The sequence below is a fragment of the Ursus americanus genome, chromosome 17 (assembly GCF_024610735.1).
Source record: "Ursus americanus isolate L20-20 chromosome 17, mUrsAme1.1.p, whole genome shotgun sequence".
Taxonomy (NCBI): Eukaryota; Metazoa; Chordata; class Mammalia; order Carnivora; family Ursidae; genus Ursus; species Ursus americanus.
Window position 1 is genome coordinate 6,090,285 of NC_142143.1, and position 24,832 is coordinate 6,115,116.

General features: G+C 50.1%; 1 protein-coding gene across 3 annotated transcripts in view; it reads left to right on the forward strand.

Moving 5' to 3' along the window:
• The first annotated feature begins 11,698 nt into the window (after window positions 1–11,698).
• Window positions 11,699–24,832, forward strand: part of PACSIN2 (protein kinase C and casein kinase substrate in neurons 2) — a 129,431-nt gene continuing 116,297 nt past the window's right edge. Inside the window, exon 1 of one of the 3 annotated variants that reach the window (XM_045779931.2) lies at window positions 11,699–11,836. The gene's annotated coding sequence lies outside the window, so the exon portion shown is untranslated. The remainder of the gene's footprint in view (window positions 11,837–24,832) is intronic. The other 2 variants (XM_087868647.1, XM_045779936.2) reach the window with 2 other exon arrangements.

Here is a 24,832-nt window from a genome sequence, read left to right on the forward strand (position 1 = left end):
CAGTGGGCACTGGCCTGGCAATAGCAGGCACTGGATAAATGACAATTGGATGACTGGCCGGAGGAGACTCAGGTGTCGGCTTACTTGGGACGGTCCTCACCCCCCACCCGTGTGGCTCCTCCTGCCCGGGCCTTTGCCATCCATCCCCAGGCTGAGAGGGGGCAGAACTTGAGATCAGGGTGACATTCTGTCCTGCGTGTCCTCGATGGTCACTTGGGGAAGCATTTTTGGGCATTGTTAGAGCGGTAGGCGTTGGGGGCACTGACAAGCCGAGCAAGACCAGGCCGTGTCTGAGGAATGGTTTAAAATCTGAGGAAATGTACTCTTAAGAAGAGGAGATGTAAGGGTAACACGAAGTATTTGAAGAGCTGTCAGGTGAAGAGGAGTCATAGTTGATGGGATAGGGCATGGGGGTGTCTCAGAGGGCAGAAGAAATGAGGAGGTAGATGGTGGATTGGCTTAGGGAGGGCCTTTCTGGTAGCACTGCCTAGTCCGGAATGGTCCACCTTATGAGGTAGTGAGCCTCCTGTCCCAGGGAGTGTACCACTCCCCAGAGTGTGGTAGACAGGATACAACATGGAGAATTCTGGAACAGGTGGCTTGTGGGGCCTTTCTCCCTCTGAGCCTCTAGGAATCCCCTCAGCTGAAGGTGCGTGCTGCCCTGTCCCAATGTTCAGAGGTGGCTTAGAATTTTGACCTGGTGTTTCTGGAAAAGGGGCAAGTGTCATTTTAGGGCAGGGAGGGGAAGGCGAGCAGCGTGCATGTGCCGTCTGGGTGCTGGTCAGCAGGGAGAAGACGGGCCATACTCCAAGACCCCGAGAGTAAGTTTTCCGCTGGCTGGCTGATTTGTGGACTATTCCTCTCCCCCATCGCAGGCCTGCCCCGGGAGGGCGGGGGCTCATCTCATTCATCGCAGTACCCCCAGAGCCCACCACCGTGTCCACAAGAGTGTCCAGCACTTAGCTGGTGCTCAGTAGACCTGACTTCAAAGCCTGGCTCTGGAATCCGAGTCCTTGGGAGAATCCCTGCCTACTCACTTGCCGTGCCCTCTCAGCAACTTCGCCTCTCGGCATCCACTTCCTTGTTTGCTCAGGGTGCGTGGTGATGTGAGGGTGACAGTCATCCCCACCAGCCAGGTGGTTGCTCTCCCGCTCTCCTCAGGGGCCATGATCACACATCTTTGTGGCTGGGTCCCACCTCCTCCATTCCCACCGTCTGTCCCCTGGGCTGGCAGTTTCCAGGTGCCACCCACTGGCTTTGGGGAAGAGCACCCTGGCTGGTGGAGCCAGGATGTGGATGGGTGCCAAGGGAGGGTGAACTCGGGGCTGGCAGAGCGCTGGGCACGGTGAAGGCTGAGTCACAGCCACAAAAGCTGAGGGGTGTGTCCTGGTGACACAACACTCACTTCCGGCCAGGAGGGTGCTGTGTCTCATGTCTCGAGGCAAGGGAGCCCAAACAGAAAGGCTTTGAGAAAGAAAGGAAACAGGAGGACAAATGGAAAATTTCAACCAACAGCCACCAGGGAATCCCCTCAGCTCAAAAGGATCTTTGGAGCCTCAGCTCCCCGCCGGCACACGGCCTGGCCTGTCACTTGGCCTAAAGGGGCTTTCCCGTCTGCAGATACAGGTGAACCTCCAGGCATCCCCCTTCCCAGCCATCCGTGTCCCCGGCCCCCACACCGTCTTGCCCCAGGACCACAGCTCAGTCTGTGCCCGCAATCTGGCCTGCTCTTCTGCTCCCTCCTCTTCCTGCTGAAATGCTGCTCCTTCCTGAGGCCCAGTTAAAACACCGTGTGCTTGAGGCCTCAAGCCGTTTTCTGATGCGCACCTGCCGCCTCCTCCGTCTGCCCTTGACGTTTCAGGCCTGGGCGACCACGCCCTGCAAGTCCGCGGGTGTCCCACACTTACGGTAGGCTCACCCCTCTCCCCCACACTGGCTCATCTTCCCTTCCCACCACCCCGGCTTGAATATGGTTCCGATGGCCTCAAACAGTTTCATATAACTCCACACATATTTTTACCCAAATTGATCACAGGTGCTTTTTCTCATCTCACAGTTCTAGGACGCAAGAGTCTGTAAATACCAAAGGATTGCCCATTGGAAAAAAACATATATGTTGCCGCTCCCTGGTCCTTACCCAAGCAAGGTGACAATGCCGGTCCACACAAAAACCTGCGCCTGAACGCTCACAGAGGCTTTACTCGTAACTGCCCAAACTTGGAAGCTACCAAGATGGCCTCAGTGGCTGAGCGGATACACTGTGTGGCACCCAGACCATGGAATATTATCACAGATAATAAGAAATGAGCTCTCAAATCACAAAAAGACATAGAGGAAACGTAAATGAAGATTGCCGAGTGAAAGAAGCGAGTCTGACACAACTACGTACTACGTGGTTCCACCCCACGGCCTTCTGGAAAAGACCGAACTGTGGAGACAGGGAAAGACCAGTGGTTGCCAGAGGTTGGAGGGAAGGAGGGAGGGAGGAACCGGCGGAGCACAGAGGGTTTTTAGGGCAGCGAGACTATTCTGTATGACGTGGTAAGATGGACTCATTCTTTACGCGTTGGTCGAAATCCATTGAGGGTACGACAGGGTGCGGCCTACCACAAACCGCATTTCTGTGAGCGATAGCGTTGGTTCGTCGACTGTAACGAATGCGCTGCACCATTGTGGGTGCAAATAGTGGGGCCATCTCGGGAGGGGAAATGTGGATAGGTGGGAACTCTCTGTACTCTCTGGTCAGTTTTTCTGTAAACCTAAAACTCTACAAAAGTCTATTTGTGAAAAAAAAGAAATCGCTTTTTTTTCTCGATGGCACTGAAGATGTTCCTCCTTTGGAGACTGCGTATGTCCCCTCTGCGTGGTTCCTCTCTTTTCTCCCCAAGGTCCGAGCCACAGGAGGAGCTCCAGGGGCTTTGGCTGAGTTTCCTACCATGCTTGGTGCTGTGGCGAGAGGTTCACACATCCGCACGTCAAGGGTTTGGGCGGCAAACAGTGCCTGAGCCCAGGGTAGGGGGCTGTGGGGCCCTGAGAGGCCTGGCTTGGGCCCACCATTGGAACAGGGCTCTCAGACTCACAAAGGCTGAGCAGAAATGGCTGCTGCAGATCCTGGCATCGCCTCTCCCTTCCTCGAGCTAGGTTTGTCACTTCTCTGAACCTCACTTTTCTCATCTGTAAATGGGGAGGGTAATTCCTACCCCACAGTTGGGAGGATTAAATCTATTCGTGGACTGCTCCCTGCTGTCAGACAGAGGCTCCTTGGATCTGGTTGGGAAGGGAAGGCCCATGGACTTTTAAAAAAAATGTCCAACCTGCAATTTGACAAATGAGAAGAGTAGGAGAGTTGCAGGATATGACTTCTGTGTTCTCAGAAAGCGGTTTCCAAAGAGGGTGAGGGCTATGGGGGAGGTCTTCTGGAAGCATCCAGTGGAGGGCCTCCAAGGAGGAGCGGTATTTGTCTGGGAAGGCACGTTAGCCAACAGCCGGTGAGGAATAGACAGCAGGAGCCAATGCAAGAAAGTTGGAGAGAGCACCGCAGAGCAAGACGTCTGGCAGGGCTCCAAGGCCAGTGCTCAGGCAGGCCCCCAGACCAGAGACACAGCCCCTGCTCTCCCTGTGCCCTCTCTTCTGGGAGACTTCACATGGTCTGGGGGAGTGGGAACCGCACGATTTGGGCGCCACACAAGAGCTGCATGACCTTGGACAAGTCACTTTACCTCTCGAACCTCCATTTCCCCAAGTGCAAAGTGGGATTGTTGCGAGTTGCTATATAGAAAGCACCCTCATGGGGCCTGTCACCATGGAGAGGGGTCATTTGGGTGGCAGCCGTGATTATCATTGGGGGCTGGGAGAATCCAGGGCCACCCAAAGCCCTGGGACCCTCCCTGGGTGCCCAGGCCAAGATCTGCCCCCGTAGATGCTCATTGTAGGCTGACCCACCCATGAATGAGGGAGTGGTGGTTCTCTCCCAAGACCTGGTCCTGGGGAGGGCCTGGCTCTGGGTGCCACTGTGGACACACAGCAGGAATGCCATGACCTGTAATTAACCCAGGCTGGCTTGGCAGGCGGGCGGACAGGCTCTCCCTGGTGCCCACGTGATACTCTGGTCAGCCTCAATGAGCGCACGTGCCGGAATCTGAAACCCCGGCCACAGGCTGGAACCAGTTGCACAGAGAACAGAGTTGTCACAACAGGAAGGGCGTGTTCGGAGCCTGCGGGAGGGACGGTGGAGGGGGCCTCGGCCAGGAGCTCCTCCCAGGAGCGGCCAGGCCCCAGATGCCCAGAACATGGCTACCGGGAGGGTGCGCTTGGCACGGTGCTAGACACAGCCCTGGCCAGCCGCCCCTGACCTTGGTCTTAAATTGTAAGGAAGGTTGTTTGCCCACAGAGTTTAGGAATCTGCCTGCACTCGACCTCAGGCCAACAGCCCCTCACTCCCACTGCCCGCATTACCTGCCCCTGAAACGTGTCCTCTCAAGGCCTGCTTATCATCTTCAAGGATCTGCTCAAACTCTACTTTTCTCAGGAGCTGCCCAGGACCCCCAGATATTTCCTTGGACCCCTCTGGAGCCTTGCTCACAGCCTGCCTCCTCTGGTCCCCCACCCGGCAGGAGATGCTCAAAAGTGGGGAATGTGTACTTTTCATTCATGCCTCGCTTGGTCCTTGGTATTATGTGTCTTCTGTGTTAAAGGGAGAAATAGTGTTGGCGTGGGGAAAGAATGTTGGAGAAGGAACCAGGAGCCCCAAGTTTGAGAAGGACCCCTGGCGCTTGACTGGAAAACCTGGGCAACTCACCTGATTTCCCTGGGCCTCTGCTTTCTCACCTTAGAAGGAGGGTAGGTCTCACCTGGTCGTCCTTTGGGGTCTCCTGGCTTTAATACTCTCTGGTCCCAAATGCTTTCCCCAGCCTCTTCCTGCCAATCTCTTCGCTGCCCCACTGCCTGCCCCATACTGCTAATGTGAACTCATCACTCCCATGCCTGTTAACCTGCTGGCTGCTTATTCTGATCTATCGCCCATCATTCATGCACCTGGAAAAGGAAAGGAATATTCCTTAGTCACACACACTCCTGAGGCTTTGCCACATGGCCTTCACAGCCCTGGTGCAGTCGATTCATAACCATTCATACTCACCCTGGTAGCCTCTGGCTTGGATCTCTCAACTGCTGCCCAAACCCAGAGAGAAGAGAATGTGGCTGGCATGGGTGGTCCACCAGGTGGAAGAATTGCTTGAACTTGATTTGGAGGGTCTTGGCCTCCCCCGCCTTTCCAACCCCAGTGGGGCTGTTTAGTTTGGAGAGTGAGTTCTGTTGGGTTGTTCTCAGACTGGGTTGGACAGTCCCAGGGAGGGAGAAGGGGGGACAGGGAGATGAGGCGGAGGCAGGAATGAAGCCTGGGAGGAGCAGAGGGCCGTGGGAGTGGGAATGCAGGCAGCAGGGTGGGGTGGCCTGTGAGAGTGAGAAGGTGCCCGCATTCCTCCGTGGGTGATAACCTGAGAGCGAGGCCACCTCCCCTGGACAATGTCTACTCTCCGGAGCAGTGCCCTTTGGCTCTGCTGCTCTTGGGCCAGGGAGTGAGGGAGAGGGAGAAGGAGCACGCATGCCTGTTGGGGCCTGCCAGGCTCCTTACCTGCTCCACTTTCCCCTTCACAAACCAGGAGGCGACTATGGCAAGCAGGTGCACAATGGCATGAGCCAATACCAGCATCCGTTGAACTGGTGCCTACTGTGTGCTGGGCAACGTGGGAAGGATTTTTCATCTATTACTGCATTTATTTTTTTTATTTTTATTTTTTAAAAGATTTTATTTATTTGACACAGAGAGACAGCCAGCGAGAGAGGGAACACAAGCAGGGGGAGTGGGAGAGGAAGAAGCAGGCTCCTAGCAAAGGAGCCTGATGTGGGGCTCGATCCCAGAACGCCGGGATCACACCCTGAGCTGAAGGCAGACGCTTAATGACTGTGCCACCCAGGCGCCCCTATTACTACATTTAATTCCTCAATGGCCATCCTGTTAGGGAGGGGTGGGCCATCGCTCCCCTGACCAGATGGGGACATTGAGGCTGAGAAGTGAGGTGACTTGCCCAAACGCTAAAAAAAAAAAAAAAAAAAAAAAAATGAAGTCTCTTCAAACAAAAGCAAAGCAAAATAAAATGTAAAGAATGAGGAACCTCTGAGCCTGTGACTGAGTCCTAGGCTTTCCTAATTGCTGGGGGAAAAGAATCTTTTTAGCAAAAGATTAAACAGCCCATGTCCCTTAAGCCTCTCCTCCTCCTTTCTTCTGACACCAAGAAGTGACGGGGACCTGGGTAAATATTAACCAGAATGGTGGTGTCCATGGGAGCCTGACCTCTACCACCTGCTGCTTGTACTGCTGTCATGATGGTGGCATTATGGGCCATATATGGCATCATTCCACCAAGAAGTGGCCCACCCACCCCAGGTGAGGTGTGGCTGCCCCTGAGGCAGTCCCCCCACCCCACCCCGTCCAGTATTTCACAGATGGTGACAGAACATGTCAGGCTCAGACACACAGACGCAGGTCCTTTGGCAACAGCTGGTCTGGGGGCCAGGAGCAGCCCTTGATGGCTCCCCGCTGTCTTCAAGTTCTTTGTGCTTCATCTGTGGCACTCTCCATGAAATCTTACATGTGATCAATAGCAGCGTTTGATGGGTGTACATTTATTTTATAATGTAATTATGGCATACAACTTCTTTTATAAGTTCAAGTTTATAACATTCCTCTGTTATAAAGGGAATCAATAAGGGCAAAGTCACTTTTTTTTTTTTTAATGAATGCACATTTTGAGACCGCTGTAATGTTTTAAAAAAATTAGCTTTGGTATGCCATTTTATTTTGTATCAAGGAAATCTGGAATCACAGAAGTAGCATATGGTAACATTGTAAAACAAAATAAACCAAGATTTTGTTCTACAATTGCGGGATGCCCTTCGATTTAGCTAATCCAGTAGCCCGCTAAGGGCAAGATGATACCTGGATTCAGAATGGAATCACTGTTGGCATCCAGGACCTTCTCATTCTCCTGAATGGCAGGAACTCAAAGAGGGAGTATGGGAGTGAGTCCATACGTTCATCAGAGGGTAGGAAATACTTTACACAATGTATCATTTAAAGTCTGGGCGTTAAGTCCTTCCTTCAAAGTTTCAAAACATTCACTTTCATGTACTGGTTTCCTTGTTGCCACTTGTTCTACTTTGGTACAAATGGCAACACTGTAACACTGACCCCCCACCAGGAGCCTCTGCACTTAGCAAAAGTATGAAGAATCCTTTAGGAATGGTGCTTTCAAACCGAATGAGGCATAAGAACCAGTTGAGGACCTTGTGGAAAATGGGGTGCTCCTGATGCAGGCTGTCTTGGAGATGCCCATGGTGGGAAATGCTGTCCAACGTCGTTGATGTGACCACATCCTGCTGGCTTTGGGTGGGAGCTGGTCCCAGGCCTGAGTGTCCTACCCAGCAACGTTGAGTTGAATGTGGCCCTCGAAGTACAGCTGTGGGCTTGACGGTACAATGTCACGTGAGCAGGTGTGCACAGGCCAGAATGGAATGAAACAAAGTGAAGCAAGAAAGGCGGGGATAATTGCCTCCTAATCAATGACACATTTGCAAGGAATCCAGATCTTTCTACAACTTGGCAGGGAAGAGCTTCATTCTGAGGTATATCCAAAAATGTGTTCCTCCAGTCGCAAGAGTTAACGCTTTGCTGTCTCTAAAATGTTGATGGTTGATGCAGAATACGTGTTCTTGCATGTGGTTTATTTGATAACAGTTAAACATTTTTAAAACTTGAATCTATCCTGAGGCACTCTTACAAAATGTGTGTGTGTGTATGTGTGTTTGTGTGTGTGTGGCGGGGGTCCTTGGACACACTCAACAACTGCCGACCGTGCCAGGATCTGTCCTCCGAGCAGGTAACAGCTCACGAATCCCTGAGATTCCCCTAAGCCCTTGATTCTATGATTGTCCCCGTTTTATAGTTGGGAAAACGGAGACCTGGAATGGCAAAGTAACTTGCCGGCACCCATAGCTATTCGCAGCTCAGCTGCTTTCCCCACCTTATTTCCCCTCTGGCTTGCAAGGCTCTGACCAAGTGGAACCCTCCTCTCTTCCTGGAGAGCAGGATTTCTTGCCTCTGGGCCTTTGCTCTCATTTCCATTCACTTTGGAATGAATGGAGGGTTCATTCCCACTGGAGGGTTTCTGGTTCTCGAGGATCACTGCTATCCCTTGATGGGGAGGTCTCTTCTAGAATCTGTGTCTTTGCTGGGTCCAAAGCAGCAGAAGCAGGACCCAGGTCCATCCCTCCCTGAACTGCCAACTTCCCCCCTGCCCTGCCCTGCACGTTCTACACACTGGAATTATTTATAGAGTGAATGTCTGTAGCAGATTTTTATTTTATTTATTTATTTTTTAAAGATTTATTGGGTGCCTGGATGGTTCAGTTGGTTAAGAGTTTGCCTTCAGCTCAGGTCATGATCCCAGGGTCCTGGGATCGAGTCCCACAAAGGGCTCCCTGTTCAGTGGGGAGCCTGCTTCTCCTTCTCCCTCTGCCTGCAGCTCCCCCTGCTAGTGCTCTCTCTCTTGACAAATGAGAGAGAGAGGGAGAAGCAGGCTCCCCGCTGAGCAAGGAGCCCAATTTGGGACTCGATCCCAGGAGCCTGGGATCATGACCTGAGCCAAAAGCAGATGCTTAACTAACTGAGCCACCCAGGTATCCCACAGATTTTGATATATTTTTTTAAAGATTTTATTTATTCAACAGAGATAGAGACAGCAAGCGAGAGAGGGAACACAAGCAGGGGGAGTGGGAGAGGAAGAAGCAGGCTCATAGCAGAGGAGCCTGATGTGGGGCTCGATCCCAGAATGCTGGGATCACGCCCTGAGCCGAAGGCAGACGCTTAACTGCTGTGCCACCCAGGTGCCCCTGATATTTTTTCTTGAACGAGGAACGTGTATCACTGTGTAAGAAAGACTATTTTACCAGCAATACAACTATATCTGGGAGGTTTTGTTTTTGTTTTTTTGTGGTTTTGTTGTTGTTGTTGTTGTTTGTTTTTTTTTGGGAGAATATTTTGATCTCAATGAAAATATGTGTTGACTTGGGTGGAGTGTTTATCCAGACTGCTTAGTGGGAAATGGCTAATAAAGGACTGGCTGAGTCAGCCTTGGTCCCAGACCCAGGTAATGGGCACATTTTGTGGGGAGGAGAGCACAAAATGGCAGTTGACAAAGCATGACCACACATTAACCGCTCAGATACTGAGCACTCATATATGCATGCCCAGAGTTGTTCTCCACACTTTCACTTTTTTTGCCCCACTTACCCCTGAACACAACTCTATGAGATGGGCTCTGTGATCACCCCCATGTCACAGACCAGGACACAGAGGTGCAGGTTGCTGCAATGACTTGCCCAAGGCCCCTCAGTGGGGGAAGGGAAAGAGGTAGGTTTGGGCTCCAGGACAGTTTGAATATGATTGAAGAAGGAGGCTGGACACAATATTGTGAAATGTTTGCGGGGATCAAAGTTGGGATGGTCATAGCTGGCAAAGGGGAATTCTCTTTGGAAAAATACCCTGATAAGCTGTTGGGATGGAAGGCAAGATTCAAAAGGTTCAGCAACAGTGTCAAATTTCTAGGTGCAGGAAAATGAGAGGAATTTTGGTTTTGCTCTAATGTTAGGAGTTAATTGGAAAGTTAGGTAGTCAGGGTCAGGGTCCCCAGCAAGAAAATATGTAGTCAGGACAGTTAAAATAAAACAGCACTAACATCCTGTCTGTAGCTTAGACAGGACCACACTAACATTCTGCTTTGCAGCCCTTGCAGAACTGACTTCTTCAAAACATCCTAAAATAAGACAATGAACCACAAAGCATTTGTCAATATTACAGGAAGGGGCAGTTAAGACCTAAGCCCCAGATGTCAGCCAAAAAAGACCATCAGTGCATAGACATTAACCTAATAGGTGGACAGATATGTGACCGAAGCCCTGATTGGCACGACTCAGCATACCCTGATTGCTTAAGATAGTTCCGCAAAAGAGCACATAAAATCCCTAAACTTAGAAACTCTGGGGGCAACCCTCTCAGGCCCTCCTCCCACTCCAGGAGCTTTCTACTATCACTCGATAAACTTTGCTTTGCTGCCCACCATTCTTTGGTCTACCTCTTCATTCTTCAAAGCGGCGTGACCAAGAACCACAGGCACTAAGGGGACAAAAATCCTGTAACACTAAGAAGGAAAGAGAGACAAGAAAGGAGCCAATGTGTAGATGCTGGAGCGCCGCCTGTGTCACGTGGCTAGGAAGTGACCTCTGGGGCTAGGAGGTCAGAAAGGCTGGGGGGGGGTGTCTTGTTGCTGGGCAGTGCCAGGCTCGCCGCCTCCCTGTGGTGTCCAGTCTGCAGGAACCCCTTCCAGCCTCACCAGTGCTTGGTGTGAAGGGGGATGTGTGTGAGCACGGGTGCACAGGAGGAAGGGGATGGGGGGGGGCAAGGACTGGCGAGCGCCGGGGAAAGAGCAGGAGGCTGGAGGCTCAGGTGACCAACACCTGTTCAGAAACCTCTAGCCACAATTCTCTATTGCAAACATAATGCTACTTTCCAAACAGTTTGGAAAGTGAAAAACCACTCTATTTCTTTGTGGTCTCTCTCAGTTCCTATCCATAGGTAGTAGAATCATACGGTCCCCACCATTTCGTGTCTGGCTTTCCCTTTGACCATTTTAGTTTAAGCATTTTCCAGCATTGCTACACCATCCTTGTGATTATTCCCCAGGTGGTGATGTGGAACCAGCACAGGCCTGGGCTGGGGGGACCTGGTTTCTGTTCCTGGCTCTGCCATTTACTCTCTTTACTCCAGTCCCCCCCCCCACCCCCGTTCCTGCGCTCAGGCTCCAAACCCTCCCTTGGGCATGGTCTTTTCCTCCTCTCCAGGAGGACCGCAGGAAGCAATGCTTGGAAAGTGCTGAGGGTAGTGCGCCGTGGATGTCAGCATTTTTTTTTTTTTACTTATTCTCTCTCTGTAGAATGGGGCTGATACCCCATCAGGCGAGGTCTGGTAAAAACTAGAAATAAAGTGCTCCATTGTGCGGTGCCCGGTGGCTCTCCCTGGCTGCTCCGTCCACACACACACACACACACACACACACACACACACACTCTCTCTCTCTCTCTCTCTCTCTCTCTCTGTCTCTGCCCGGCTTAAACTAAGCGGCTCAAGAGGGATCTACACTTGAGGCGGGAATCTGAGGAAGCCCTGTAGACATTGGCTTCCCCAAGTGCCCCAGGAGAGGAAACTTTCAGAACGACTACTTCCCTGAACTCCCAGTCAGGTGAGGTGCTGCCCTCCCGCGCTCCCCGCGCCTGGGTACCAGCAAAGCCGCAGGACTCTAGCCCCAGGGAGCGAGCCCCGCGAAGCACAGCCCGGGAGCGACCCAGAACAGTGACCACCCTCCCGCGCCGGCCCCCATCAGTTGGTTAAGTAGGTGCTCCCCCTTTGATGGACAGGAGACGCTGCCAATGGCGCTCGGGGGAGGTCCGTTTGTGCACGAGGGGGCGTGCCGCCTCCTCGCACCCTGGCCCAATCCGCGGTGCTGAAGGGGCCGAGGGGCGGGGCCCGGTGCCCAGCAGCCAATGAGACGAGCACAGCGGGCGCGGCGGGGGCGGTGCGCCGGAGGCTGGCGGCAGCGGCGGCCGCAGCCGGGCAGGGCAGGGCTGAAGAGCGCGGCCGGAGCGAGGGCGGGAACCGGACCCGAAGACGCCGTCGCGGCCGGAGCGGGGTGAGCGGCGTGTCGGGAGGAGAGCGGCGGCCGAGGTGAGGGGCGCGCCGCGACGGTTGGGGCGCCGCGGGCGGACGCGGGGCGCGGGTGGGCGGCGGGGCCCGCGTCCTGTCAGGCCGCCGCGCCGGGGCCGCGCTCCGCGCCCGGGGAAAGCCTCTGCGGCCGCGCGGCCGGCGCGCGGACTTCCTGTCGCCGTGGGAGGGGGCGTGTTCGGGGGCCGCGGCGGGCGCCGGAGGGCTGGGGAGGGCGGGCTCGGCGCGGGGCTCCGGACGCTAGCCGGAGAGTTCTCGGGCTGGGGTCGCCGGGGAGAGAAGTGGCGCCGCGGGCCCGCGGGCTTGGAGCTGCTGCCGAGGGGCAGGTGGGCGGCTCGGGAGAGACTCGGGGAGGAGCCGCGGGCGCGCTCCAGGGGAAGCCGCGAAGCCGAGGGGCGCAGAAGTTCGCTGGGGCACACGCGGGAGGCGAGGGCGGCTACGGGAGCCGGGCCGGAGCAGCGGTGTGGCTGGTAAGCGCCAGTTGGAGGGCAGGGCTGGGTTCGAGGGGTAGCGGGGACAGGCGGGACACAGACGCGGATGAGCTGATTTGGGGCACTTTGACAACCGTCCTTCCTTCCCACCCTCCCCGTGTCTCTCCTGGCTCCACGGGGGTGGGGGCGGCGAGGCCTTCCTTGCGAGCAGGTCCTAGGGCTGGGGGAACAGGCAGGAGAGGCTGGGGCTGTTTACCCGTTCCACCCTCGGAGTTTCCCAGACTGTCATTGATTCCTAGAAACGTGAGCGCCTTCTCTCTTCTGGGGTTTCCGAGCCTGCCGGGGCATCGGAGGGGTTCCGGGCTGGAGAGGTAGCGATTTCTGCCCCCTAATTTCAGTGGTTCATTGGGTTTTTGGCTCCACCAGAGAAGGGCGATTTTCTTTTGGGATGGAGCTGGTCGGGAGAGCAAGCTGTGCTGCCTCCTTGGGGCCCACACAGCTCTAGCCTCTGAGGATGCTGCTCTCCAGTTGGGTGCTCAGGGGATGGCGGACTTCAAGGTGGAGTGTGTGTAGCCATTCCTGGGTCTTCTGTACTGCAACTGTCCTGTGTTTTTTTGTGGTTAAGGAGGGTAGGCTGCCCAGAGTCTCCACGGCTACTCATTACACTGTTTACCAAACACTCCCTGGCTGGCCTGATGAAAATCAAGAGAACAGCTAAAAGAATTCAAACCTGAGCTGCTGTCGGTGAGCTCACAGCTTCCTTCCCTCCTCTGCAGTTCCTCCCTCTGCAGTTCTATGCCGAAGTTCTGTTTTAACCCTCTTGGGATTGCCAGCTTGGAGCCCAGGGCAAGGAAACCAACCAGGTGGGCGCTGTTGAATGCCAGCCATCCCGTTCTGGCCCCAGATGTTCTTACTTCACTTGATTCACAAGCCGGCTTGCAGCCTCCACATAGAGGTATTGAATAGGAGCCAGTGCAGCTTGGGTTTCTCTTGATTCACATGGGAAACTCATCTGTGTGCATTTAAACTTAATTCTAGAGCTTGGCAATCAATCTCCTTGGTGAGGTTACGTTAGTTGAGATACGAGGCCACATAAAAAACTTTTCTGTGGTGTGTGATTTTCTTTTGACAATTGTCTTCAAGCTTTAAAGAAACTGGCCAGTGTAGGCTGATGATATTTATTACTTAGGAAAGTAACATAACACAGAGGAATAGAAGAGTGATTAAGTCTGCACACTTGATTCACTTTTTTGGAGATTAAAAACTCATCTGAATGGAAACAGCTCATGCTGTTTGGAAACTGGAACTTTATTACTTTTAGTCTTAAGTATATGAGAGGTCATAATATTTAAATAACTTAAAAGTATGCATATGTAAAAAACAGTGTCTGGGTCTCCGACATAGCCTGCCCCTGGGAGATAAGGTTGTCTTTCCGTAGTCCTGGATGCCTAATCCAGATCTCTGATAGCCAGACCATTTCTGGGGTGGGAGCTAAGGGGCATTTGTCTTTCACCTTTTCATTTTCTTCTCTATTCACTTGAAAATCTTCGTAGACTGAGTTAAGGACATGATGCTCACGCGTCCTGCTTGTGACAGGGTCATCAGTTAGGATGTTATGGAATATCAAAAAGATTTCATAGATTCCTTAACAATAGTAATGGTGCCTTGTGTTTAGAGATTGGGTAGCATTTACCAAGGGCTTTTTGGCCACCCTCACCTCCCAGCTGACTCGAACCTGCCTTATCTGCCATCAGATTGTCATGGCCGCTTTGTGGAGGCCGCCCTGTAGATTATGGGGGTAATGACACATTCATGTGAGCCGTAGTGCTGGCTCAGTTTTTTTCCCAATTAGGTTGTTTGGAACTGCAGTGGCATACCTGAGAGCAGCGCAGCAATGCCTCAGTTATGAAGTCAGTTTGCATTCCACAGGTAGAGACCTTTCTTTATGGCCCTGGCAGTGATCCTTAACATACCTGAACACATCTTAGTGCCTGAAACCTGACTCCTGATGGGTCCCAGTGGTGGTCTCTGGGATGGCTGTGTACGAATTCCTTCAAATATTTAGTATTCAGACGATTATGTTCTGTCTGCTGACTGGAGACAGTCTTAAAAGAGGAATTCTCAAAGTATACTCAGAAGTATTCTGTGCCGTGCAACATTCTTGGCATATGTGTAGTTCCAAAGATAACTCTTTGAAGAACAATAGCCATCTAAGACCACACGTGTTGGTAGTTTGATTAAAAGCACATAAAACAACAAGTCTCCTTTCTTTTTGGATTGATTTCTTTTTATTCCCATAATTGCACATTTGTGTCTTTAGTAAAACAGCACCATGTGATCTATTTTTTATTTCCTAGAATAAAATCTTCGTTTTGTTTTTAATTATTTTTAAAGATTTATTTATTTTAGAGACAGAGTGCACACATTTGCGTGAGGGTGGGGGGTTAGGGTAGGGACGGGCACAGAGAGAGGGTGAGAGAGAATCCCAAGCTGACTTGGCTCTGAGCACTGAGCTTGACGCAGGGTCTTATCGAAGGACCCTGAGGTCATGACCTGAGCCAAAACCAGGAGTCAGATGCTCAACCGACTGAGCCCACCCGGGTGCCACTTAATTTTTTTTTTTTTTTAAGATCTTTTCTTTTCTTTCTTTTCTTTTCCTCCACACCCGGTGTGGAGCCCCACATGGGGCTTGAACTCACAACCCGAGATCAAGACCTAAGCTGAGATCAAGAATTGGACGCTTAACTGACTGAGCCACCCAGGTGTTCCTTAAAGATTTTATTCTTTTTTTTTTTTTTAAGATTTTTATTTATTTATTCGACAGAGATAGAGACAGCCAGCGAGAGAGGGAACACAAGCAGGGGGAGTGGGAGAGGAAGAAGCAGGCTCCCAGCGGAGGAGCCTGATGTGGGGCTCGATCCCAGAACGCCGGGATCACGCCCTGAGCCGAAGGCAGACGCCCAACCGCTGTGCCACCCAGGCGCCCCTAAAGATTTTATTCTTAAATAATCTCTACACCCGATGTGGGGCTCAAACTCACAACCCCAAGATTAAGAGTCACATGCTCCACTGACTGAGCCAGCCAGGTGCCCCAAAATCTTTTATTTATTTATTTATTTATTTATTTATTTATTTATTTATTTATTTATTTATATTTTTAATAAGATTTTATTTACTTAGGAAGAAAACACAAGCAGGGGGAGCAGCAGGGAGAGGGAGAAGCAGGCTCCCCACTGAGCAGGGAGCCAGATGCAGGGCTCCATCCCAGGACCCCAGGATCGTGACCCAAGCCTAAGGAAGACACTTAACCAACTGAGCCACCCAGGTGCCCCCCAAAATCTTAATTTTTTAATTGAGATATATTTGACATACATTTATGTGTATTTAATTTCTTTAAAAAAATTTTTTTTTTTAATAATGATTTTTTATTATATTATGTTAGTCACCATACAGTACGTCCCCGGTTTTCGATGTAAGGCTCGATGATCCATTAGTTGTGTATAATAAAAAATTTTTGATATCAAAAAATAACATTTGAGTGTTTTCTGACCGCAGGCACCACACTAGGTAGAGAGGCAAATACAGAAATGAAGGAAAAGCTGTCTCAACCGGCAAAGACCTCAGCAGGAAGCCTCAAGAAGAGAAAACTGAGCATAGAAACTTTGCTCTGACTTTAGCAACCACACGTGCGGCGGCTTGTGTGATACGCTCTGGGGCTGTTTGAGATTTGTGTGACTTTTGTCCTCCCTAAAAATGTGGCATGGTGGAATGGGAGGAGCACAGATGGAGATGAGCCCTGGGCCAGCCTTTCCCTTACTAACCTTGAGGCCTAGGAATGTCATATATCTTAGGGTCTCAGTTTTTATATTTGTAAGATGAGGGGCTGAGTGGTTCTTAACCTGTTGAGAATCTGATAAAAATTGTGGCCTCCTTCCCAGAAAGTGTTCAGTTTCAGAGGCCTGGGCCAGATTGAGGACTCCAGGATCACCCCATCTCTAAGCTCCCTCTCACCACTGATATTCTTTTTTTTTTTTTTTAAAGATTTTATTTATTTATTTAACAGAGATAGACAGCCAGCGAGAGAGGGAACACAAGCAGGGGGAGTGGGAGAGGAAGAAGCAGGCTCCCAGTAGAGGAGCCCGATGTGGGGCTCTATCCCACAACGCCGGGATCACGCCCTGAGCCAAAGGCAGATGCTTAACAACTGTGCCACCCAGGTGCCCCTCACCACTGATATTCTATAATCCTATTTTTTCCGTCATCTTTGAGCTAATAATAATGATGACTTGTATTTATAGAGGACACATTCCAAAGCATTTTCTTTTTTTTTTAAAATATTTTATTTATTTATTTGACAGAGATAGAGACAGCCAGCGAGAGAGGGAACACAAGCAGGAGGAGTGGGAGAGGAAGAAGCAGGCTCATAGCAGAGGAGCCTGATGTGGGGCTCGATCCCAGAACGCCGGGATCACGCCCTGAGCCGAAGGCAGGCGCTTAACCGCTGTGCCACCCAGGCGCCCCATTCCAAAGCATTTTCACCTCAGTTTTTTGCCCTTAAAACATTTCTGAGTGGCGTGGGTAGCGATGGATATTCCTTCTTGTGCTGAAGAAAGGAGTACAGGACTGGCTACCACTCTGGTAGGATCACACAGAGAGGCTTGTGGGACCAGAACTGGGGCACCTGGTTTCCAGCTTGGGGTTTTTCCATTAGGTTTTGCTTCCTTGGTGGTTGTCATTATGAGTTATGTTTGGCAGTGTTGATATCCCAGAATGTATCACTTGCAGAGGAAACTGTTTGCTCATCTGCTGAAAGGGCTGTTTTTTTGTCTGAATTTGGATCACTAAACACCTTTCTGCCTGACTGTCAAAAGGATACTTTTTTTGTTTTTGTTATTTTTTCTTGCCATATTTTTCATAGGGACACATTTGTAGGACTTCGGTGTTTTGAGCAGAGTTGTTTAACGTTTATTGACTAAAGGGTACATTGAAATGATTACTTCTCAGTTGCTTAGCACTTGAAACACGAAATAAATGTTAAGTGAAAACTTCAAATGTTTGACTTGTTCCATCCAAATATGTACTTACAGATGGGACGTCCCTTCTAGCCTGTGAGCCTCTGGGTGGGTTTGAGAGCTGGGTGTGCATTGTGCCAACGATCATGACTACCCAACAGTGGCTTCTTGTGGCCTTCTGGCCAGATTCTGAATATTGTAGGGACTGATTTTTTTTTTTTTTCAGGTTATTAACAGAGCACAGAGTCTCAGCTATGTAAAGAGCTCATGTGTACAGAAGAACACGGAATTTTAAAGACACACGGATATTAGGTGGTTTATTACTCGTGAAAAGAATCATCATAGTAAAGATGATTTGCATACTCAGATATGGAGGTATAGGATGGTATACAGTACGTATCACTCAAATGTGGTATGAGTCTGTGTGGGGTCCTGTCTTCCTGTTGTTATGTCTGGTACTATTATTCATTGCCCAGACATGGAAAAAGGTTATTTGTTCGTTTCACCACACGCTTCTTTAGGATACCCACAGGGATGAGGCAGACAAGCAGGGTCTCCCTGATGTTGAACAGAAAGCCTGATGCCATGTGTCACCTTCCTTAAATGCATTGCTCCCCAGAGAGAGGAATTGGTGGGGCTGAAGGCAGAAGTGAATTCTGAGCATTTGGAAATTACCAAAAGTAGAAGTCTAGTCAGGAAATGATGCTGTTGGAGGGCAAGGCCCGTGACGAAGGGTAAGCCTTAGGCTGCTGCCACCTTGCAGGGGTGGTGTCCAGTTAAACACATGACCTGCCATAATGCCTCCTTCTTCAGCTCTGCTGGTATTTACAGGCCCTTACTCTGACCAGAAAACTTGCATCCGTAGTTTGGCCCTTCTCTTCCAGTGGCCTCCTGTCTGTTTTAAATATTGGTAGAGTGGCAGGGCTGTCACTTGGGAGCTCAGTTAGGCTGCCATGTCAAAGTGCCTGCTTTTTATGTCATTTTCACTCCTGGGACTGAGAGTGTTTGGGGAAGTGGGCAAGGTGCCCCCCCCGCCCCGGGCATCCTGGCTGCTATGTGTGCAGTGAACCTGACTCTGCCCACAGCTCTGGGATCCCAAGATTAAGGGGGACTCTTGTGCTCTGTGGAGGCAGCTCAGTCAGGAGGTGGACCTGGAAGCCATTGCATTTCATTGTGACAGTAGCAGATAGGAGTGTGTACAAAGTAGAGGGGACAGGTGGGAGGGTCTGAAAGCCCTCAGGACACTGCAGAGAGCTGACCTTCAGGGAGGTGTCTTTGGGAGTGGTTTTGCCAGATCCACAGGTGCTCTCCAGCTGGCGATGCCTGGAAGGAGAAGCCCAGGCAGAGGTGCAGAGCTGTAAAGAATGTGGGGGTGTGAGTGGCCTGGTGTGAGAGGAGCCGCTTAAGGTGGAGGGAGGGAAGGCTGGGTGGGCAGGCTTCAGGTTGGGTAACCTGCCTTGCATGCCAGGCTCGTGTTTGGACCTCCTCCTGGAGGATGGATGGAGTTCAACGGGGAGCTGTTTAAGGGCAGTAGACACAGCAGGTTCAAGCTCCACACAGAAAGGAAATGTCAGTTGAGAAGTCAGGGATGCAGACAAGGAGGGGTGATCCAGGTAGCTCATTTTAACAAAGGTCACCAGTGTCCCTGGAGGCTCAAAGATTGCCATTAAAGTTTCCAGGAAGCAGTGGCTGCACTCTCCAATGACGGGCTTCCAGAGTGGGATTGGCAGCAGTCTTGCCTCAGTTTCTTTGCCTGCGTTTACATTTTTCGTTGGTAACCAGTGGCTCCTGGGTTCTGCTGCCTTTCCTGTTTGTTTTTTGGTCGCAGATCCATGCAGTCAGGAGGTGACTTTCACTGCCAGCGGAAAGGTCATATTGCAGTAAGGTGAGGGAGGTAACATGGTTTCAGAGTCACACAGCCCCGTTTTGAGTTCAGCTCTACCACTAGGTAACTGGGTGGCCTTCCTTGGCCACATGCTTCAACATCCTCAGAACTGGGACTCTGACAGCCTCCTCCTCATACAGCTGAGGAAGGGCAGTGTGGGGTATTGGACCCTGAGAGGTCAACATCTGTGCCGGGTCTGTGGTGCTGGCTCAGTAACTTTGGTATCGCTCAAAGTACAATGTCTAATTAAGTGAATTTGCTAATTAAGCAAAATGTACCATTAAAGTGCTTAATTTGATGTTGTGTTATCCAGTTCTATTGAAAATCCTCTTACAATGTGTTCTTTTCTCCAGCTTAAGTATATTTAGTCTTTTTGGACCTTTCCTTGGTGACTCGGGGTTGTAGGGATGATGTCGGTATTGTTGATATGGGCGAGGCCTCTGGCCCTGCATGGAATACCTTCCCTCCCATCCTAGCACTTGCCAGGCCTGGCTCCTGTCTCCTACCAGCTCTCTGCTTCTGTCTGCTTCTGCCCTTCCTGTTGGGTTGAGGGCCTGAGGGTGGTCCTATCATCTCTGGGTTGTGAGGGCACCCCAGACTCACCGAAGCCTTGCTTCTTCTGGTTGGCGATTCTGTGGCTGAGTTGTATATTCTAAGTTATAGAAATCCTGAGCCTGGGATGACAGGCTGATGGTGTGACTGGAGGCGCGTGTGTGAGGGTGATGGTGGCTCACGCTGAGGTGATGAAAAATATCAGGACTTGAGAAAGCGAGTTGTCAGGTATATGGACACTCATTACATGTGTAAACTATTTAAATATAGACAGCAGTGGTAGTTAAGTTGCAGAATTATGGAAAGTTTCTCCTTGTTTCCCAAACTGCACCATTACCCTTTTACTTTCAGAATTAGTATTTAAGTAATAACTTGATTTTAGAATGAAAATATATACAAAAACAGCTTGGTTGTGTAGGCATTTGCAGTTTTCCAGAACTTTCCCATAGCTTGCATTTTGTTTCCAGAGCAGCCCTGTTGGTTGGCTTCCCTCTTTCTTGTTCAGAGGAGAAGAGGGAGGCCTGGAGGCACCTAGTGTTTTGAAGTTTCCTATTTCCTATTTCCTAATTGAATGAAATTTATAAGTGATACCCAAATCAGAGTTTGTGAGCATTTTCATATTTTAAACTATGTTTGTGTTCCATTGTACCCAATTATGTTGTCGCCAACTGAGTGTGCCAAGTCTGTGAGTTGTGGTCTTCAGAGGAACCACAGAGCAGGCTGTGCTCCCCACACGGACCTCCAAGCCCGCTATTAGTGGATTTTGTAGCCGACTGGTTGCTGGAGGATGGAGCTGGCCTGCCTGGGTGCTGTTTAGCTTGGACATGACAATGTTTTAATCAAGAAGCAACTGTGACGTCTGCACCAGCAAATGCATCATCAGCTAAGGAGTCTGGGCAGGGGCCAGTGAGGAGGCCTGCGACAGTGGGGGTCAGTCAGGGGTGAGGATCACCATCTGGGGCAGGCCCTGGGGTTCTGGGGTTTCTGAGGGATCATATAAGAAGCTTTACATTCCTACTCATTTCAGTCTTGCAACAAGATAGCTTTAACTCCGTTTCACACATAAGTAAGGCAAAGCTCTGAGAGATGAAGGGTCACAGGGTCATCATCAGAACTGGCCTTCCACTTGACTCTGAAGCCACATTCTTTTTTTTTTTTTTTTTTTTTTTAAAGTAAGCTCTATGCCCAACCTGGGGCTTGAACTCACGACTCTGCGATCAAGGGATGCATGCTGTAGCAGCTGAGCCAGCCAGGCACCCCTGAAGCCACACTCTTGCCACTGATCTTGCTGCGTTGAATAGGTGGATTCTGAGTCACTCGCCCTCCTGTAAAAGTAAACTTTAAATGTTAATCTTCCCTCCCTACCTCTCAGAAACACAGAAAAGAGGCAAGTTATGTGTTCTTTGTTTTAAGATAGGATCTATGCCTGCCACTAACTTGGTTAAGATAACCTGAAAGCTTGTAGCAGTTTACACAGCAGGGAGATTAGGGCAGAAAAGGGAGAGGCTTCTCCCAGCCCAGCTGCTAGGTGTGTGATCAGGGTGGTGGCCGTAATCCACCTGTCCATCGTCTGTGTGTCTGCTGTCTACCTGTCCACCTGCTGCCCCTGTCCTGCTCGACTGGGAGAGGCGGGAGCAGCATGCCTGGGGATTCCAGAGCTCCCGGGTTAGGTGTGCCCTTTCCTCACCTTCCACTAGCTTATTTTGTAAGGTGTTATATGCTGTTCAAAAGCGGCGAGTTGAAAGAGAAGAAATTACATTTCTGTAGAGCATTCATTTTTGCATTATGTAAAATTGTGAAAGATCTTCCCGTTTTGTTGACATTGTGATATCAAATGAAGACCAGTTGTTGAGGTAAATTAGAACAGATCATTGTTTTCATGCTTGGTAATTGTCAAAAGGTTTTTTCCTCCAATTGTCTTTTAGTTCTTTTCTTTATTTTTATTTTTTTAGTTCTTTTAAATATTGAAGGTACAACATAGAAAATAGAAATTTCTGAATAGGGGTGCCTGGGTGGCACAGCGGTTAAGCGTCTGCCTTCGGCTCAGGGCGTGATCCCGGCGTTATGGGATCGAGCCCCACATCAGGCTCCTCCTCTAGGAGCCTGCTTTTTCCTCTCCCACTCCCCCTGCTTGTGTTCCCTCTCTCGCTGGCTGTCTCTATCCTGTCGAATAAATAAAATCTTTAAAAAAAAAAAAAGAAATTTCTGAATAAAGAACTCTGTTTTACCTTCCCCACGTGTAGAGGTGTTTAACGTACCTTAAGAGGAGTAGCTGCCACCTACCAGCTGCCTGCTTGGTTCCAGGCCTCAGAAGAGGCAAGAGGTGCATTGCCTCTGTTTACCTCTGATGTCGTTAGTTTGAGTGCCAGGACACTGCAGGTAGTGAGATCGTGTGCCTAGTCCAAGGTTGTTCAGGTTGTCAATGGAAGAGTGGCTCTGAAGCCCGCATTGACTGCACGTGCCTGCTTCTTTTTCACTAATGTTTTGCTGTTAGGACTGTATTATTCAGATCCACCTAAATATTTTATAAGATATTTTCTGGGTTTTTACTGATGTCTTTAACAAGACTTTTAATGATTGCATAATTCTGTGGATGTAATGAGATTAAACCATTTCCCTACTGCTGGCCATTTTAGGTAATTTCCAACTTTTTTTTTGCTATTGTAGATGAATTTGTAGTTTACAATTTCATTTTCCTTTTTTCATTTGTGTGATTAGTTCCTGGGAATAAATTCTCAGAAATAGAAATCCTGGATTAAAGGATATGAGCATCTTAGAGTGTTTTGAATGTCTCCTCTGTTGCTTGTGGGTTTATTTTTCGGATATTTATGGGTGAAAGTATTGAGGGATTCTTTCTCTTTAAGATGCCTTGGCCTCTAGAACTTCCAAGTATCTGTGAGATAAGAAACTTTTGTGAGATTTTCTCAAATGAGTCATATTTCCTTTCTAGGTTTCTGGATATCATTTTACTTGACTTAGATACTTTCTTTTCATAAGCAAGAAACAGTCTTTGAAAAAGCCTTACTACTGTGTTTATGGTCACCCGAGCTAATGTTCTACATTCCCAAGGTTGTAAATGTTTGTGGTTGCATTCCTTCATCGACCCCGTGGTCCTGATACTCGGAACCACAGCATCTCTTCAGACTTGTTCTTTTCCTCTTTTACAGTGTGCATATTGGGAAGGACTCTGCCAGGTTATTGCTGCCGGGGTCATTGGTATGGCAGAACAGCCTGGGGATCAAGCGATCCTGCAGATTTTACCTTGCATAGCTTCTAGAGGCCGCTCTCACAGATGTGGCTGGCTCTGTTGTTAGAGACCAACATTTCAGAGAACATTCTGGGAGGTTTATAATGTTGGTGCTTACTCTCCTTGTTTTTATGTTTGTCTTTCTGTTGGGAAGTTGCTGTGTCCTTCCCTGCCCTTCACAGTGTCCCTTAGTCATGGGCTGGCTGGCTGTTTCATCTTCCACTGTCCCTTCGGTATCCACCCTCAGACTGAGCAGGGTCCTGTTCTCCAGGTGGCTCCTTTTTCAGGGTCTGCAAAAGAAAACATGCTTATGAGGGACAAGGAGGGGCTCAGGTGGGGAGCAGTGCTAGGCCTCAGGGCCTCAGCTGTCACCCTCCGTCCTCTCCCTCGGACTCCTGCTGTGCCTCCATCACATCCTGCCATCTCTGGGGTGGGCAGGGCATGCTTCCCTTTCGTTCTCTGGCCCCTGGGGGACAAAAGCTCTTTTCTTGGTTCCTCTTATCCTAGCTAAGAAAGGCTGACATCCACAGCAAAACAAAAGACATTACTACACGCTAAAGAAATAAGAGGAAATGATCACGAACAGCACAGAAGCGTGGCAAGAGTGCTGCCTCTCAGAGACAAGTGGGTTTTGGCTGCCCGCGCTGCGTGGCTAGCCTAACTGCCTTGACTGCACTCAGCGCTGCCTCGATTCCTGCTGCCCCTCCCCACTCATGTTTATTCTGTCAGTAAACCCAAATTTTATTTTTTATTTTATTTTTTTAAAGGTTTTATTTATTTGACAGAGAGAGACACAGCGAGAGAGGGAACACAAGCAGGGGAAGTAGGAGAGGGAGAAGCAGGCTTCCTGCTGAGCAGGGAGCCAGACGCGGGTCTCGATCCCAGAACTCTGGGATCATGACCTGAGGCGAAGGCAGACGCTTAATGACTGAGCCACCCAGGCGCCCCTAGACCCAAATTTTAGACTCATGCTTTGCGCTGTGCTTGGCACTCTGTGTTTGTATCACAAGTATGGAAATTGTACTTTGCCCTGGTTTCCACAGATGCCTAAGTGTGCCTAGGTTGGCTGTTGCCTAGGCAACTGGCTGAGCCTTTGGTTGTGTGTGTGTGGTGAAGGCTCTGGCAGGGGCTGGAAGGCTCGGGCATCCTTGCAGCTTCTTAGCCAAGCTGGATGGTAACTACCAAGTCCCAGAGGCACACGCTCTTAGCTTCCCTTTGTCTTTCCCACACTTCCTGTTTTATTTCCCGAGAAATGTCTGCTCAGCTGCCCTGACTTGGTGCGTGGCATGGGGCTACTTCATTTCAGGACAGGCCCTTTGGTAACTGACCATGAGGCATGATTCCTTAGCAGCCTTTGACCCAAGCTTTATTCAGGGCTCAACAGGGTGCAGGTTGTTGCCCCACCTGAACTCGTTTTTTACTTCATCATTATCATAATGATGTTTCAAAATTTAATACTTATGGAGGCTTATTTTGAGGCAGGTGCCCTACTTTTCAGTGCATGATTACACTTGTCCTTAGGACAGCTTTGTTTTGCAGGTGGGAAGCTGGGCTTAGGTTAAGTGGCAGGCCTCATAGCTAGGCAGGGGAGGGTGTGTGTGTGTTCGATCAGTGAACAGCTCGGGGGTGTGGAATTCAGCAAACTAGGCCTGAGGGCATCATCAGAAATGCCAACAGAAAATAAAGTGTGTCCATTTTGTCCTGGACACCTCCCTTCTCTGATTGGTTCCCTTAGCTGTCAGAAATGGAATCTTTGCCTGATTGTCACATCAGATTGCCTTGCTCAAGGACGGAAACATGAGTGGAGCCTTCTTTCAAGCCCCTACATGGTAGACAGTATAGACACTTGAAGTTACCAAACATGTATGTATT